We start from the raw sequence: 16,368 nt of genomic DNA, 5'->3' as shown, positions 1-16,368 counted from the left end.
TCAACTCACATTCAAGCTCACTTCATCTCTATCCCCACCCACATCCTCCCTCCTCTGTTATTTTGAAGCACATCTCAGATATTATATATTTCACATATAAATATTTCTGAATATACTTCTAAAAGATAAAGACTATTGGGAAAAAAAACCACAATAACACCTAAAAACAATTGATAATTTAAATTCTATCAAATATCCAGCCAGTGTTCAAATTTCCAATTGTCTTTAGAATGTCACAAAATTTTTATTTTATTTTTTTTACTTTGTTTGAATCTTGATCTAAGTAAGTTCTGCTCCGTGACTGGTGATATGTCTTTTTCTTTTAAATATCTGTTTCCTTCTCATATCTCTTTTTTTTTTCCCCTTACAACTTACTTGTTTAAGAAACTAGATCATTTATCCTACAGAGATTCCCACAATATAGATTTTACTGATTGCAACTCCAGGGTGTCTTTTAATATTTTCTTCTGTCCTCTGTACTTTCTGTAAATTGTTACTTGAATCTAGATTTCGGTTGGATTTTTTTGGCAAGAATACTTCACAGGAGCCATGTGATAGCTTATTATTTGTCATATTAGCAGATGTTGCTGATCCAATGTCACTATCCATTAATTAATTAGCAGTTGCCAAATGGTGATATTCCAATTTTATCACTCCTTCTTCATTTATGAACTGAATTACTTCTATAAAGAGAAACTTTCCCTCATCAACTATTTGGTTACCCAGTAGTACAGTTTGTATAGGAAAGACAAATGCTCAATTATATGTTTTTATCAATTTTCAAAATAATGGATTTTCTCATGAGCACACTCCAAAGGTGACCAATTAGATTTGTTTTAGTAACATCATAAACTCGTGGAGTCGAAAACATTTGATGTGTTTCAATCCATTGCAGTTTTACTTTATTGATGTTAAATTCCTTAAATGATGTTAAATCTTTGGCCAGAGGGAGCCTCTTCAAGCCGACTCCTGAGTCCGTTTGACACCACCCTACCAGTTGTTGAGGACTTCCTTCCCGTCTGGTGTGACAGATGTTCCAGGCTCCCCTTGGTCATTTCCTGTCCCAGGCCTGAAATCAACCATCTTTTCATGAAGCCCTGGTCTTTTATTGGGAAATGAAATTTGAAGACAACAATCTGGGCACTGGGGGTGCTCACTGCTACTGAACTGATTATTACTCCCAGGTCTTTTCAGAGATCAGAGCTACGGAGTTAGTCTTGAAGATAAAACACATAAGTTCATACTGATACTTCCGATTCAAATTCAGGTTTGCATAACCTCTTATTTCTTCCACCTGCATCTCCTTTCTTCCATGCTAAGATTCTCATTTCTCAAAGATGCCAAGAAATATAGAATTAGAATTTCACATAATTTCTCATCGGCTTCCTCCCACATTGCACATACAGCAGTCTCAGAATACCAACACCGGTTCTCCCACTGGCCAAATGATTGCTGGAAACAATGTAAGACTGTTTGCTTGTTTACAGGTCTTTTTGTCCTTAGGTTATATTTCTCTATAGATGTACCATCACATCACTGGGTTTGGAAAAAGTTCCCGTGTATTTACCCCACTAGCCACATGCACACTTACGCTCATTTATTTCACTTTATTTTTTTACTTTTAGGAATTCCTTTCTCACTTGTTTTTTATGTAAAATATTTTCTTGGTTCCAAAGTCAAATACACAAAACACAGTTTATTCAAATAAGTCCAGCTTCTATCCCTGTCTCCTCCCTCCCCCATAGGTAGCCACTTTTCATTGGTTTATCCACAGCTTGTCTGTTTTATATAAACATATAAATATATCTATATATTTGTATCCCTGCCTTTCTTAGATAAGTATCATACACACATTCCTTTTTTACTCAATAATTTACTCAATAAGGAGAAACTCCTTATTCGTCTTTGCAACTGCCTAGTCCTTTATTCAACCAGCCTATTGACAGACATGTAGGCAGTTTCCCATCACAGATAGTCCTGCAATTAATTGCTTTTTGTATTTTGGTCTGAGGTTATTTGAATGCAAATCCTAGGCATTGTATCATTTCACAGAGGAGTCTTTCTGATGTACAGATGTGGTCAGGATTCTCCCCTGCTTAAAACCCATCGATGGCTCCTCCTCATGCGGAGGATAAAGTCCAAACCCCCTAGCTCAGCAGACAGTGCCCTACCAGATCTTATGTCGTCCAGCTCACCAAGCCACCTGCTGCCCTCCTCTCTCCCCAGCACATCTCCTGCTCTTCTCCATGCGGGGGGACAGGTCCACACTTCTGTAACTGAGCAAAAAGGCTTGTGTGCCCGCGGTGCAGAAAGCCAAACTTTGACAGCAGGTGTTTGCGGCAAAGTAAGGGTTTATTGCAGGGCGCCAAGCAAGGGAGTGAGAGACAAGCCCCAGATCCACTCCAACTAGGTCTTTGTGAGTTAGAGGTTTTTTTTTTAAAAGGGGAAGAACAAAGAAGCTGGGGCTAATCATAGTCTTGTGACATTTCTCAGTCTTACCTTCAGGAGTCAGGATGTCTCTGGTTTATGATCCTCTGGCCAGGTGGCCCATGGCTTGGGGTCTGTTAGCTCATCTTGCCCTGGAGAAACAACCTGAGCTTGCAGGTTAACAATGTTCTCAACAACAGCAATCTGGTTGATTAGTGTTCAGTTAGCACAGGACTGAGGTCAGAGGGAATAAAGTTTTGGACAGAGAGGTTAATCATGAGCTCGGCAGGGGAGCTCAGTTTTAGGGGGACTCGGTTTCTCTACCCTGACTTCATGCTGCCTACACATTCTCTGTTCTCTGCCTGGAAGGCTTTCCATCCTTCTCTCATTCACCTGGCTGACTATGTAGCAGCCTGTTTAAACCAACTGCCTTCAATACATGGATGCCTGGACCATGATTTTCCCATTTATCCTGTCAACTCATGGCTCCTCCAGAGCTGGGGCTGACTTAATATCCCCAACGCCCAACAGGAGCCCAGCAGCTCTGTTCAGTAAATGTTTGTTGAGTGAATGAACAATTGTCTTTCCTTTCAAATAAACAAAATCAGGTCACAGCTGTGACTCTTGCCAACCAGAGAAGAAGCTGTAGTAAGAGGGATGAAATCTCCTTGGCGTTTTCTTTTCATTGCTCTTCTGAGGGAAAAACATTTTCTGCCCTTTAGGTGTTTATAAGCGAGACTAGAGCTATCATCACTGTGAAAAAAAATAAAGGCATTACAATCCAGAAACTCAAGTAGTCCAAGAATTTTATGACAAAAATTCTGGTTCTGTTGGGAGAAAAACAGACTAAGAGCCAGCAATGCTGGGCAGAGAAGGGAGGGCCCTGGCTGCCAGCCCTGCCCACAGCAGGGCCATCTTGCATTTGGCCCTTCAGAGTAGAGGGAGTCCCCCCTCTTCACCTCTGAGACCCCCACCAGGGCAGGCCCACACAGCATCCTGGGCTTCCTTCAAGGCAGGTCTCTCACAGAATGGAAAACCAGTTCCACTTAAGTCTACCTGTTGGCTCAGGCTTTAGATCTGCCTGCCGTTTTCCCGTTCTGCACGAAGGTGACTAAAGACAGGCGTGTCCTGCTCGGGGGAACTCAAATCACAGTCTGCCCTGGCCTGCCACTCGATCCCGGCTCAGCACGGAAAGCGCCCCCAGAGCGCCGTCCCCGGGGAGGGCCACGTATAGTCCAGCTTTCCCTACCCCCTGTGACCACTGCTACTTTGGTGACATCACATCCAAGGAAGGCCGTGGGCAACTCAAGAGAAGCCTGGAGAGAAGAGAGAAAAGTTCTGGTTTGAAAAGAGGTTAAAGAACCACAGGATAAGAGGAGCTCACATTGAAAGGGGCCTCGGTGCTCACCTAGGATATTCCAAGGAGGATGTGTCCCGGGATCACCGAATTGGCCCCTCTTTGATTTGTTTTATAAATTTAAGTATCATGGCGTACTATCTCGCTTGAAGAAAGAGTTCTGATTTTTTTTTTTTTTTGAGTCTGCAAAACCTTGACCCTAATGCAGCTCTTGCCTGCTATAAGAATTCCCTTTACTATGGCGATTCTGTCACATGGCCATCCAGGCTTACCTGTTCCTGGAGCCAGGGGGCTCCCTTTTGCTCCTAAGGTGCCATCCCATTGTCAGGTGGCTCTAAGGATCAAAGGGAGCTCCCAGATGCCGCTCCGTGATTCTCTGCACTGGTCCTGCTCCTGGTCTTCGTCCCCAGCTGAAGGCAGAGCTCACATCCTCCCCCTCTTCCTACCTCACCTCTTCTCCCTGTTAAATGTCTTCAGGTCCTTGGTCTGCTCTTCTGGTATTTAACAGATCATTACCTGCCCTAAAGGGGCTCTCTTGTCAGAAGTGAAATGCTTTACAGCTGTCACTTCAATTTGCTAAGGTACTGACTCAAATAGCTGTTGTTTTTCACTTTCGGGTTTTTTCCCCCCCTAGTTATGAAGTCTTTCCTTTTTTTTAAAAAAAAATATTTTATTTATTTTGTTCTTTCAGGGGGAGAGGTAATTAGGGTCATTTATTTACTTAATTTAGTGGCGCTACTGGGGACTGAACCCAGGAGCTTGTGTATGCTAAGCATGAGCTCTATCCTCCCCTGTTCAGGTCTCTCCCTTTTAAAGGTGGAAGGTTCAAAGCAGACCCAAGCAGGTCTGAGATTTCCTCCGGCGGCGTTTCGCAGCACTCATCCCCCTCATTGCCTCCCGCCAACCAGGTCATTGCCGTCAGGGTAACAGCAGCCTTACAATGAGGTGACTTCAGATGCACAGAATCACAAAGCAAAGACTTGCTAAACTACGAGCAAAGCAATTTGATGGCCCACACCAGCAGAATATCAGGTCAAATCGAAGATTCTCGGACTTGACCCCTAGAGGGTTTGTTAAAAACACAGACTCCGAGGTTTCTGGTTCAGAAGATGTGGGTGGAGCCTGAGGATTTACATTTCTCACCTGTTCCCAGGTGGTGCTGATGCTATGGGTCTCAGAACTACCCTTTGGAAACTACTGGATGAAATGGAGAAACACCCCCGAAGACAGCAGAGTTTCACAGAGGAAGCAGTAGGAAAGCACGCGGCTGCACCTGCACACCCCGCAGGTGTGAGTTCAGTTCTTTTCCTTCCGCAGGTGCCTCCTCTCGTCCGCAGCATCACGCTGCTCCCACCACAGCCCAAGCGGAGGCTGGAAGCAGGGCATCTGACACATTAGCCTTGCTCTGATGACCATTTCATCTCAGAGACCAAAGGAAACCTCTCCTCTACACCCAGTTTTGGCCGTGAAGAAAAAATTGGCAAGAAAATCGCCATTTAGTCTTGGAGGTGGCAAAAATCAAGAGAATGACCCTCAACAAGCTCTTAAACCAACACCTCTGTGTGTGCCTAAGGGCCCTGCAGACCTGGCCTAGGGACATGAACAAGGCAAATTTCAAACTTCTGAGAAATATGGTTCCCAGGAGATGGTGAGTGTTGAGAGACACTCTGAAATAACAATAATGGTGACCTGACTTTGCAGTCCTAGAGGATGCGGGGGAAAAAACTGAGCAGGAACACAAAGCAGGAGGCTGAGCTGTCATCAGGGCAAAGAGGTGTTAGAGTCTGGGGGTTTTTTTTGGTTGGGTTTTAAAATGTTTAACACCGCCTGAGCATCAAAGACTGACAATAGACTGTGAAATTCCCTAGTCCCAGGGAGAGTGGGCAATTAAGTTTAAAGGTCAGGAGCTGTCAATTGGTGGCCAATAGATGTAAAAAAGGAGCCTTCATCTCTCGCATCTTAACTTCAGCTGTGGAATTCATCGCACCTGGCAGCTTTATCAAAGGTCTGCCCTTCTGTTGGTTCGTCCGCTTTATTGAGATCTTGAAATGCCAAAGTTTTCAAACCAGCAGCAGCAGCTTTCAGAACTTAGACGAGCTCTCATCAGAATGTGTATTTCCTGTTTTAACTTCTGAGAGAAGCCGCTACAGCACTCACTGAGGTTTGACAAGAACAGTTTTATGGGGGTTGGGTTCCAGAGCTTTCCTTCACACTGTATGTTGGCCATGCTTGCTTCATCTCTCTATTATTACCTAGCAAGGTAAGAATTTCCTTTTCTTCCCCCCTAGTCTAAACATTCCCCATGAGAAAAACAGTCTACTTCTCTATTGACTAATAGGCCAAAAAGCCTGTTGATAAAAATTAAAGTCCATTTAGAAATTAAGGACAGGTCAGAATCACATCATTCATGTTCATCGCATTTTGCTACCTGACAGAGCCTAAATAGCAGACTCCTGCCTGAGCTTGCTTTGGAGGAGCTGATCTTGGCCTCCCAAATGTCTCCGCCACCTGTTCCAACCACAGTTGTCTTACCCAAGGGCTCATTACTCCTTCCTAGATGAGCCGACCCCTTCCTAACTGGGCTCCCCACGCCATCTCCTTCCCTTTTCATCTTGCTAATGATCATTCTCTACACATGCCCCCAAACACATCCTCTCCTGTGGCCCACGGATCAGGCCCACACACCTCTGGGGAACTGGGGTGAGGGCGCAGGGCAGCACCGGGCTACCTTCAGGGGGGTTCCCCACACCATCCCCTGCCTGTCCAGCTCCCCCTCACCCAGCCTTATAGTCCAGTGCCTCCTTGTTAGTCATGTAGCCAGGTGCGCATTCGTTCACTCAGGACACACAGTACCTAATTATGATCCTGGGTAACAGTTCTCATAATGACAGTAAGAACATCTCATGTTTACTGAAGACGCGGTATGCCAGGCACTCACAGTGCTCAGATCCCCCAGGTGAGAACTCCGAACCACACAATGACTCTATCAGATAAACGCACCAACTCATCAACCTCATTTAACAGTAATGAGACAGAGACTCAGAGGTGCTAAGCAGCTTGTCCAAGGTCAGATTTCACAGCTCATAGTTCATTCCTTTATTCATTCATTCCACTGGCCTTTGGAGCGGCTATTACATTCTGGGCATTGCTCTAGGTGCTTGGAAAACATGAGAGATGAAAACAAAGAACTCTGCCCTCATGGAGCTTATGTTCTGGTGGAGGGAAATGGACAAGAGAACAAGAGGTTATAAGTACATTATATAGTATGTTTGAAGGTTCTAAGTTCTATGGGAACAAAAGAAGGGTAGAGCTTAGGGGATGCGGAGTCATACGTGGGCAGCAGGTTGCAGTATTAAATGGGGTGGCTGCATTAAGCAGGTGACATTTTACCAAGACCTGAAGGAAGTAAAGGAGTTACCTTATGGCTACCTGGAGGAAGAGCATCCTCAGGAGAGGGAAGATGGAAGAGCTAGTGCAAAAGTTCTGAGACAGGAACATGCCAAGGACCTGGTGTGTTTGTGGAATTCTAACAGTGCACAGTGTGGAGGGAGAGGTGTGAATAAGGGAAAACAGGGGATGAGGTCAGAGAGGAGAGGGACGGGAAGCCAGATCCTGTGGAACCCTATTAGAGCTAGTCAGTTTTTACTCTGAAAAAACGGCAAAGTGGTTGTGGGGGTTCATTCTCTTCTCTGGTGCCCAGTAGGGAAGAGATTATGGAGAAGGGGTGGAAGGTAGGGGGAGGGGAGTCAAAGATGGAAGCAAGAAGTAAGAGGCAGTTACACTAATCCAGACAGCAGTAGTGGAGGGGTGAGAAGCAGCTGGATGGGACTCTAAATTTTGGCTTGGGAGAGTGCGGCAGGCTTCATGGAGCCCTCCCCCTACCTTCCTCCAACTCCACTCTGCCCCCTCTGCAGGTCTCTTTCAAATGATCACAGATCCACTGGAAATCACACACCCCAAACTGGAAACAGTTCATTTAAATTCCTCTAAGTACCAGCATTACAAGTTTAAAATGTGGATGTTGTTTTTTAAAATTTCCTACAGACATTTTTTGAAAGTAACATTGTGAAATCCATCATCTCCATTTTTAAATTCCTCTCATAAAAACGCAGTGTTTCTTCCTGTCTGTTTAAATCATATTCCACTCTGAAATCAGTTATGTAACTGAGGAATGAAAACAATGTCACGCCTTACTCTTCATCCATCTCCGGGGAGGCTGCTACAGGAAACTTACTGAGGTGGCGTGGGGAATCCGTCAAGTCATGACCGTAAAGCAATTTCATCTCCTTTTTCTTAATTAAATGGGAAATATAAAATTTTTTCAATACACGTATCAAATACAAAAAGCACACTCCAATTCCAACTGGTCGCTAGGTAAAGCAGGCAGTGTCAGGGCTGGAAGGAAATGTAAGGATCCACCGGTGTGAGCTCTTCTGTAGCACTCGGATGGGGAACAGGACCCGGGGGGGAAGAGAGCTGCTCGAACTGCACTGATGTTAAGTGGCTGGAGCCCAGGTCCAGCCTCTGACACCAGCCTAGTGCTTTCCCAGACACAGGCAGGCAGCTTCTGGTCAGAACAGACACAGAAAACAAAATTATGGGCTTTCCAAACTAGGCTCTTAAAGCAACAGACAGAGCAACTAGACCCGTGTTTCTAAACGGGGCGATTTTTGCCCCCTGGGGGACTTTTTGGCAATGTCTGGAGACGTTTTTTTTAATCTGTTACAACTGGAGGGAGGGTGCTACTGGCATCTCACAAACAGAAGCCAAAGATGATGCTAAAAACCTACTATGCGCAGGACAGCCCTTCCCTGTCCCCAGCAAAGAATTATCCAGTCCCAACAGTCCACAGTGCCAAGGTGGAGAAACTCTGAACTAGACCAAGCTTGTCAGCCCTAAGCTGCCAATGAGAACCAGCTGGGTATCCACAGACCACTTGAGTCAGAATCTCCAGAGATGGGGCGCCAGCGTCCGTGTTTTTGAAGAGCTCTCCAGGTGATGGTAATGTACCCAAAGTTTGAAAATCACTGGTTCAATCCCTGGAAAATGCATCAACCAGCTGAAGAAGACATTTGGCCCTTCCTCCATGTCTACCAGAAACTGAAGGAAAAATAGAGGAGCTCACCGCTTCATGCAGGGTACATTAAAATAGTGTTAAAAAAAAAAAAAGTCCCTGCCTCAGGAAGTTCCCAACGTGGATGAGGAGTGACCAGCAAACACTGTCATTTGTCGTGGGTTATTTAAGTGAAGAGCAAATAGGTTATTTGAAGAGAAAAGTGAGGAAGGGTTTTTAGCAAAGCGAAGGCAACAAAGAGCCATGAGAAATCAGAGGGCTCCGGGGGCTGTCGCCAAAGGTGAGTTTATTGGTGGAGACTTTCATTCATTTTGCACCTCTGTATACAGTTACTTCAATGATCGGAAAAAACCTTTATTGTTTTGGTCTCGTAGAATTGAGTTAGTCTCTTCAGATACGTTTTCTTCCTGCCAAAATATACATGATTTCTTAATATTAAATATAACGTATATGTGTTATTACCTCCAGAGAGACTATTTTATTGCTTTTTAAAAAAATTATACAAGCAAAATAGTGTCACTGATACATTAAGAAAATAACGGTCCCCTGACAGTGGGCTAACAAAACCGATCTTTCCCTTTGGGAACTGGTTTCCTTAAGGATATCTTGTTCACATTCCTTAACTTGCCTGTCATTTTTGTGGTTACAACGCCCTCACTTCACAGGATGGGAAGCAGTACTTAAGACATAGCCTTTTTCATTTTTAAACTAGTGTTTATTCAAAGCCTGTTTCCCCTCCTCCTGGAGGCACTGGCGGCTACAGGCAGTGGCTTTCAATGCTGAAGAGACCCAACGCCTCCCTGTACTAACAGTTACGTTGTAACAGCTGTTCTGCTATCTTGAAATAAAATTCATACGCAGTATAACTTATCTACCCATAAAATTAAAAAAAATCAATATATACTGATTGCCTCCCCTCTTCCATGTATTCTCCACATTCTAGGCCCAGAAAGGCTGACCTCTCCAGACTGCATCACCCAGGCTCCCTGCTGCATTAGACCAAAGGGAGGCACTGACAGGAAAGGCCAGAGCAGGAGAGAGGGGAGGGCATTTATTCCCTGCCCCACTGAGGTTCCAACATCAGTGCTAACATCTCTCTGTAGACACACAGTCACAGCTCATGTGTGTACGGGCTGGGGGGTATATTAGCCGGCTAAGGCTGCCATAACCACAGACTGAGTGGGTTCAACAATAGACATTGATTTTCTCACAGTTCTGGAGGCTGGAAGTCCAAGGTCAAGGTGCCTGCAGGGTTGGTTTCTGATAAGGCCTCTCTCCTTGGCTTGCAGACAGTTGCCTTCCCTCTTGTGTCCTCACACAGCCTTTCCTCAGTGCACACGCATCCCTGGTGTCTCCTCCTCTTCTTATATGGACATCAGTCCTGTCGGATTAAAGCCCCATCCTTAGACCTCATTTAATCATAGTGACTTCTTCAAAGGTCTTATCTCCAAGTACAGTCACATCCTGAGGTCCTTAGGACTTCAACGTGTGAATTTGCTGGGGGAGGGACTGGGCTACACTAACATCATACCTTTCCAGGCCCCTCAGGCCAGGGGTACCCGCCCCAGGGTGCATCACCCACCCCTGTGGGTTCCCTTGACCTTTAGCGTGTGACCTGCTTCCTGAGGGGCTCTGACTAATACACAGTGTAATGAATGCCCTGTCATAGGAAGGAGAAACAAAAAGGAAGTAACTTATAGTAAAAGTATTATCCCAGGGGGGTGGGAGTGGAGGGATAAGTTGGGATTTCAGGATTTGCAGATACTAACTACTATATATAAAATAGGTAAACAACAAGGTCCTACTGTATAGTGCAAGGAACGATATGCAATATTTTGTAATAGCCTTAAATGAAGAATATGAAAAGGAATATATATATATGTAACTGAATCGCCATGCTGTGCACCAGAAATTAACACATGGTAAACCGACTATATTTCAGCTAAAAAAGATCAGGGACTCCTTGGCAGTCACTGTTCACACCTCCACCCCCAGCCCTAGGCAACCAGTAACCCACTTTCTGTCTCTGAAGATTTTGGAATCCCACAACACGTGATCTTTTGTGACTGGCTTCCTTCACTTAGCATGTTTCCAGGGTCATCCGTGTTGTGGTTTGTGTCAGTGCTTCATTCCCTTCCACGGCCAGACAATATTCCATTACATGTGTATACCACCTTGCACTTATCCATTCCTCAGCTGATGCACATCTGGAATGATCCCATGGTTTTGGCTGTTATGAATAACGCTGCTATGAACGTTCTTGTACAGGTTTTTGTGTGGATATACATTTTCATTTCCTCTGGGTATACACCTAGGGGTGGAATTGCTGGGCCATATGGTAACTTTATAGTTAGTCTTTTGAAGAACTGCCAGACTGTTTTCCAAAGCAGCTCCATGATTTTCCATTCCCACCAGCAGTGTATAAGGATTCAAATTTCCCCACCTCTGCACCAATGCTTGTTATTATCTGCCTTTTTGATTATACACGTACCTGGTGGGTGTGATGTGGCATCTCACTGTGGTTTTGGTTTGCATTTTCCTAATGATTAGTGATGTTGAGCATCTTTTCATGTGCTTATTGGCCATTTGTATATATATTTTTGGATAAATGTTTATTCAGATAATTTGTCTGTATTTTAATTGGATAGTTTATTGTTCTGGTTATTTTATATTTTACAAATGGAACTGCAAGAGTCCTTTGTATATCCAAGATATAAGTCATTTATCAGGTACAATTTGGAGATATTTTCTCTTATTCTGTGTGTTCTTTCACTTTCTGAATGGTGTCTTTAAAACACAAAAGTTAAATTCTGACGAAATTCAGTTTATCTATTTTTCCTTTTGCTACATGTGTTTGGTGTCATATCTAAGAAGGCTTTGCCCAAACCGAGGTCACAAAGATTCACTCATACAACTTCTTCTAAGAGTTTTATAGTTTCAGCTCTTATATCCAGGCCCAGGATCCATTTTGAGTTAATTTTTGAATATGGTTTGAGGAAAGGTTCCAACACCATTCTTTGGCATCCATTTGCTATCCAGTTGTCCCAGCACCATTTGTTGAAGAGACTATTCAGTACTCACTGAATTGTCTTGGCACTCTTGTCTATCAACATGGTTTTATTTCTGGACTCTTAATTCTATTCACTGATCTACAAGCCTGTTCTTACATCAGCGCCACACTGCTTGATTACTGTACCCATATGGGTTCTTAAATGGACCTTCCAAGGGCCTCCCCCATTCATACTCCCCCTGATAGGAGACGTCCAGCTCCCATTCCACGTCTCTCATTCTCTCCATTGCAACACCGCAGGGGTTTACCCCACAGCCTCTTGCTGCTGGCCCACAAAGCAGGCAGTCCTCACAGGGGACAAGAGCCCATTTGCAGGGACTTCTCAACTCCAGTTGAAAAAGCTCAAGTCCATCCACGTATGTGAAAAGATGGACGGGGAGGGTCCTGCAACACTGAGATATGGATTTGGGCATCTCATCTTAGAGAAGTTCTCCAGGACGTAGGCATAGTGCAAACAGTCTGGACAAAGTGTTTAAAGAGAGAAAGCCACGGATAAAACCCCAGATGCAGGAAAAAAAAGCCCACTGAAGAGTCTGAGAAGCAGTCATCAAACAGGAAGGAGAAAAATCAGAAGAGCATGCCATTATGGAAACCAAAAGAAAAAAAGACATTTTCCAGGAAGCTGCAGTCAGAGACGTGCGCTCAAGAAAGATTATGTTGACTCCACAGCTGAGTTTCTGTTTGGACTATGTTGCCACAGGGACGCCAGCCCAGGTGAGCAAGCAGGTGAGGGGACCCATGAGACCACACCTAGAACTACCAGAATAATCTCAAAGATTCTTAAACATAAATATATTTAAACATCCTAAGAAATTAAAATTAAAAAAAAAAAAAAAGAGAGACCACAAGGCAAGACCAGGCTTAGAGGCATTAAAAAAAAAATACAGTCACTGAAACAAACTGACATTATATCCACTTTCTCTCGTCCTGTACCATTAGTACATTCATTCAGCAAAGACCTACCATGTGCTAATTCTTTCCTGGGCACTGGAGACACATGATCAAGCTACAGCTGCAGCTCTCTTTCAGGAAGGATAACACATTGATGCCTAGATAAACTGTTATACTTTTTCTTTTTGTCACACAGAAAATTTTATAAGTGTTTATCATGTCTCTAAATTGAGCAGGAGGGTGGCATTAATACCCAAGTCACCGTCATTTGTCCTAAGCTCACAGTATTTGCTGCTTTGCTTGGCTGGGTTGTGTGGGAGGTAGTTTTGCTGAGGTGTTGGGTATAAAAGGTGGAAGGGCTGCAGGAGCACGGACGGGAGGCCACGACGTAGGACATGTCGCCGTATGGCGGGGAGGGAAGTACCTGTCAACAGCTCAGTCAGAGCGCAGCCTCAGTCAGCCCCGCCCCCTTCCTTACCACCACGCAGGCAGTCCACAATCCACGTGAGTAAGTGCATTACACAGTCCTCTTGCCACATCAATCACTGGGTGAGGTCATTTGTTGTTAGATGCAACAACAAAGCATCCATTCACACAGGCCAGCAGCTGGCACCAGAACCGCCTTTTTGTCATCCTTGTCATGGGACGGTCTCTCTACCTGTGCTACCAACCACTGCTAATGGTACAACAACCGAGCAAGAGTGATGATGCCTTCTCTTCACTGGGACCTGGTCTCAGAAGAGAAGAAAAATACCTTTGTAGAAAAGAGAATGAAACTAGGGTGTTTTGGTTTTTTTTTTTTAAGAGTACATAAAACCAAGATTAAAGGCTATGTGATTTTTGTAAATCTCCGTAACCATTTTTTAAGTTCTATAAATCAAATCATTTACTTTCTACAGTTCATGCATTGTCTTAGGTTGATTTGAAAGAAAGATACGGCGAATTCTAGGCATTTTACAGGACTTGTTTTCCTTTGTCCTTGAATTGAGGCTTTTTTTTCCAAATAAGCCCTTGAGTAGTTGAGCTACTCACTGATATCAGTTGTAAAAAATTTCATAGCAGCCAGGAAATCTGGCCAAATATTTATTTGACAAAAACTCAATGTTGAAATGAAGCAAATTAGTTGTTACACTGACTTAAAAGATTTGACTCTAATGAGCTTTCCCAAACCAGCCATTTTCCAAAGTGGAAAAGACCTCATAGAAATTTAAGCAGAAAATTTCTCACTTAAAAGAAAATGTGGTAACACAAAAACCTTAGAGAAACAATGGCATAAATTTACTCTTACATTAAAAACTGCAAAGGAATCTGAAAAGGCTACACGCTGTATAATTCCAACTATATGATGTTCTGGAAAAGGCAAAACTAGGGACACAGTAAGTTTAGTGGTTTCCAGGGGTTGGATGGAGGAGGAATAAAGGCAGAGCACGGAGGATTTTTAGGGCAAACTATGCTGTGTACTCTAATGGCAGACACATGTCATTATACATTTGTCCAAACCCAGAGAACGTACAATGCCCAGAGTGAACCCTAATGTAAACTGCGGTCTTTGGCTGATAATAGTATGTCAGTGTAGGTTCACTAATTGTAACAAATATACCACTCCAGTGTAGGGTTTTGACTGGAGGTAGGGGGTAGGCAGAGAAATTGTGAGGAACAAAGTATATGGGAAACCACTGTACGTTTTGCTTACTTTTGCTGTGAATCCAAAATTACTCAAAAAAAGTCTATTAAAGAAAAAAAAACTGCAATGGAAAGAACTAAGTAAGGCAAACATCACATCACGGCTTTTACTCTGAATGTCCTGGCTTCCTTTAAGTTCGTATCACAAACTGGAGAGTCATTTTCTGCCCTGTATATTTGCCCAGCAGAGCCACATATGAACTGATTTGTGCAAATACTGTCAACTTTTCCATTCTGAAGTAGCACCTGAGGTCAAACAATGGATGTGATTAAGTCCTTCAGCCAGAACCAGCTAATTCAGAAAGCCTCATTCTATTTTTACTCTCATGCTATAAGGATAAATTCAAATTACTCTAATTCTATTAAAATCAAAATAATAGCTTTATTTTTAAAGAGGCTTATTTAAATTTATAATCCAAATAAAAGCCTTAAAAATAATCCCTTCTATTTTGACTTAGCAGAAGATACAGAAACTCTGTTCAGGCAAATGATTATTTTTCTCTGTTGCTTATAAAAGCCAATTATTTAATACTAAATCTTCACTCAGGAAGGACAGGCTGGGCTCAGCTGTGGTTTAAAAAGCAAACAAGGTCTCAGTGGCTTAACATAATAAAAGCTTATTTTTTGATCATGCAAAGTCCACTGAGGGTCCATCCGACCGCCATTTGGTCACTCAGAAATCAAGACTACTTTGATCCTGTGGCTTCACCATTCCAAGTGAGGCCCCCTCTACAACACCATGGCAAAAGTTTGCCACTGGCCTGGTCTGGGAGTGACACATTCTACTTCCATTCATGTTTAACTGGTCAGAAACTGCTTACCCACGTGGGGGCTAGAAAGTGTAATTTTCTATACGCCAGGAACTAACAGAGTACAGATATTAGTGACCACTAATGATGTCACCAAAATTCTTATATCTGCATGAAATTACGGCCAAATGTAGAATGCTAACTCTTAACTTATTAAAATTAATATAAAAGCCCTATCTGATGACCTAATAATTCTGGTATACATTTTGGAGAATCTAGTAAGAAAAACAAATGATTAGCATGCTAATCAGACTGGTTATTCCAAAGAGCCCAACTTCAGTAAGGCTGACGAGTGACAGATGAGTGATGCCTGTTAAAGACAATGGTATCTCTTTAATTCTTCAAAGGCCAGACAGGTGTTGTAAGTTAAAATGAAAGCCATGTACTTTGGATACCAGGGCAGGTGAGCTGTCATTAAAGTGGGAGAGGTTAGTCTGCATTCACAACTCGGCGTCAGCAGAGGAGGGAGCAGCAGAGAGGTACACAGATGCGGTTCATTCTACCAGAAAAGAGCTTCAGGTTTTCCCTCACACCCCTACAGGGCTTGTGGAGCCCCTTGAATGCTGTGTGTGAAAGACAACTTTAGATTGGAAAAAGGTTAATAAAATGCATAGCTGACCTCTTCACCCATAAATAAAAGTAATTTAAGAAAAACCATCTGTGAGTCAGAGCTAGGAAAAAATGAATTTCTCACCTTCTCACTTTTCTTACTCCCTACAAAGGTAATAAGTTGACTGACTCCAGAAAGAAAAATATCACATGATATCACTCATATGTGGATCTAAAAAAAAAAAAAAGGAAAAATAAGGACACTATGAACTCATCCACAAAACAGACACAGACTCACAGACATAGTAAACAATCTTATGGTTACCAGGCAAAGGAGGTGGGAAGGGATAAATTTGGGAGTTTGAGATTTACAAATGTTAGCCAGTATATATAAAAATAGATTTAAAAAAAGTTTCTTCTGTATAGCACAGGGAACTAAGTTCAATATCTTGTAACAACTTTTAATGGAAAAGAATACGAAAATGAATATATGTATGTACATGCATGA

The 16,368-nt window shown here is 43.1% G+C and overlaps 1 long non-coding RNA gene across 2 annotated transcripts; it reads right to left on the bottom strand.

The window, feature by feature from the left end:
- Positions 1-8,997: 8,997 nt before the first annotated feature.
- On the bottom strand, positions 8,998-16,171 carry LOC140689759 (uncharacterized). Of its 2 annotated transcripts, XR_012064847.1 has the most exons (4): positions 16,006-16,168; positions 13,298-13,547; positions 10,070-10,239; positions 8,998-9,265 (listed from the first exon to the last, which is right to left on the bottom strand). It is a non-coding gene; the product is annotated as an uncharacterized lncRNA (long non-coding RNA). The 2 variants fall into 2 exon arrangements; XR_012064846.1 differs by lacking the exon at positions 8,998-9,265 and having other exon boundaries at positions 9,275-10,239; positions 16,006-16,171.
- Positions 16,172-16,368: the final 197 nt, after the last annotated feature.

Source organism: Vicugna pacos, chromosome 27 (genome assembly GCF_048564905.1).
Source record: "Vicugna pacos chromosome 27, VicPac4, whole genome shotgun sequence".
NCBI classification, from domain to species: domain Eukaryota; kingdom Metazoa; phylum Chordata; class Mammalia; order Artiodactyla; family Camelidae; genus Vicugna; species Vicugna pacos.
Note: the sequence above shows the minus strand (reverse complement) of the source record. Positions and strands in the feature narration are given on the sequence as shown.